Below are 2449 nucleotides of genomic sequence, written 5' to 3' on the forward strand. Positions count from 1 at the left end.
CCTGGCCTGAGGCGACACTGCCATTAGGCATTGGGAGCCCAACTGGGGCTCGCCAGCCATTAGGCTTTGGGAGCCTCTGGACTGGGGCGCCCCAGCTCTAGGATTAGGGAGCCCCAGGCCTGGGGCGCCCAAGCCCTTAGGCTTAGGGAGCCTCAGGCCTGGGGCGCCCCAGCCCTTTTCCTTTGGGAGACCCAGGCCTGGGGCGCCCCAGCCCTTATCCTTTGGGAGCCCCAAGCCTGGGGCGCTCCTGCCGTTAGGCTTTGGGATCCCAGGCCTGGGGTGCCCCAGCCCTTAGGCATTGGGAGCCCAGGCCTGGGGTTCGCCAGTCTTTTGGCTTAGGGAGCCCCAGGCCTGGGGCGATCCAGCCCTTAGGATTTGGGAGCCCCAGGCCAGGGGCACCCCAGCCCTTAGGCTTAGGGAGCCCCAGGCCTGGGGCATCCCAGACCTGGGGCGCCCAAGCCCTTAGGCTTTGGTAGCCACAGGCCTGGGGCGCTCCTGCCCTTAGGATTTGGGATCCCAGGCCTGGGGTTCCCCAGCCCTTAGGCTTAGGGAGCCTCAGGCCTGGGGCGCCCCAGCCCTTAGTCTTAGGGAGCCCCAGGCTTGGGGCGCCCCAGCCCTTAGGCATTTGGGGCCCAGGCCTGGGGCGCACCAGACTTTAGGATATGGGTGCCTCAACATGGGGCGCCGCAGCCCTTACGCTTAGGGAGCCCCAGGCGTGGGGCACTCCAGCCCTTAGGTTTAGGGAGCCCCAGGCCTGGGGCTCCCAGCCTTTACTCTTAGAGAGACCTAGGCCTGTGGAGCCCAAGCCATTAGTTATACGGAGCCCCAGAACTGGGGCGCCACAGCCCTTAAGTTTAGGGAGCCCTAGGCTTCGGGCTCCCCAGCCCTTAGGCTTAGGGAGCCCCAGGCCTGGGGCATCCCAGACCTGGGGCGCCCAAGCCCTTAGGCTTAGGGAGCCCCAGGCCAGGGCGCCTCAGCCCTTAGGCTTATGGAGCCCCAGGACTGGGGAGCAACAGCCCTTAGGCTTTGGGAGCCCCAGGCCTGTGGCGCCCCTGCCCTAAGGCTTAGGGAGTCCCAGGCCAGGGGCACCCCAGCCTTTGGCTCTGGGAGCCCCACGCCTGGGTCGCCCCAGGGCTTAGGCTTTGGGAGCCCCAGGCATGGGGCGCCCCAGCCCTTATCCTTTGGGAGCCCCAGCCCTGGGTCGCCCCAGCCCTTAGGCTTTGGTAGCCCCAGGCCTGGGGCACCCCAGCCCTTAGGCTTTGGGTACCCCAGGCCAAGGGCACCCCAGCCTTTGGCTTTGGGAGCCCCACGCATGGGCCGCCACAGCGCTTAGGCTTTGGGAGCCCCAGCCCTGGGACGCCTCAGCCCTTAGGCTTTGGTAGCCCCAGGCTTGGGGTGCCCCAGCCCTTAGGCTTTGGGAGCCCAAGGCCTGGGGCTCCCCTGCCCTTAGGTTTTGGGAGCCCCAGGCCAGGGGCCCCACAGCCTTTAGGCATTGGGAGCCCAGGACTGGGGCTCGCCAGCCCTTAGGCTTAGGGAGCCCCAGGCTTGGAGCGCCCTAGGCCTTAGGCTTTTGGAGCCCCAGGATAGGGGCACCCGAGCCCTTAGGCTTTGGGAGCCCCAGACCTGGAGTGCCCCAGCCGTTTTCCTTTGGGAGCCCCAAGCTTGGGGCGCCCCAGCAATTAGGTTTTGGTAGCACTAGGCATGGGGTGCCCCTGCCCTTAAGCTATGGGAGCCCAGAGCTGGGGCGCCCCAGCCCTTATGCTTAGGGTGCCTCAGGCCTGGGGCGCCCCAGCCCTTAGTCTTAGGGAGCCTCTGGCTGGGGAGCCCCAGCCCTTAGGCATTTGGAGCACAGGTCTGGGGTGCCCCAGCCCTTAGGCATTTGGAGCACAGGCCTGGGGAGCCACAGCCCTTAGGCTTAGGGATCTCCAGGCCTGGGGCACTCCAACCCTTAAGCTTATGTAGCCCCAGGCCTGGGTCGCCCCAGCCCTTAGGCTTAGGGAGCCCCAAGGCTGGGCCGACAGAGCCCTTAGGCTTAGGTAGCCCCAGGCCAGGGGCACCCCAGCCCTTTGGATTAGGGAGCCCCAGGACAGGGGCACCCCAGCCTCAGGCTTTGGGAGCCACAGGCCTAGGGTGCCCCAGGCCTTAGGCTTAGGGAGCCCCAAGCCTGGGGCGCCCCAGCACTTAGGTTTTGGTAGAACTAGGCCTGGGGTGCCCCTGCCCTTAGGCTTTGGGATCCCAGGCCTGGGGTGGCACAGCGCTTAGGCTTAGGGAGCCTCAGGCCTGGGGCGCCCCAGCCCTTAGTCTTAGGGAGCCCCAGGCTTGGGGCGCCCCATCCCTTAGGCTTAGGGTGCCCCAGGCCTGGGTCGCCCCAGCCCTTAGGCTTAGGGAGCCCCAAGGCTGGGCCGACAGAGCCCTTAGGCTTAGGTAGCCCCAGGCCAGGGGCACCCCT

This window comes from Tenrec ecaudatus, chromosome 9 (genome assembly GCF_050624435.1).
Source record: "Tenrec ecaudatus isolate mTenEca1 chromosome 9, mTenEca1.hap1, whole genome shotgun sequence".
NCBI lineage: Eukaryota > Metazoa > Chordata > Mammalia > Afrosoricida > Tenrecidae > Tenrec > Tenrec ecaudatus.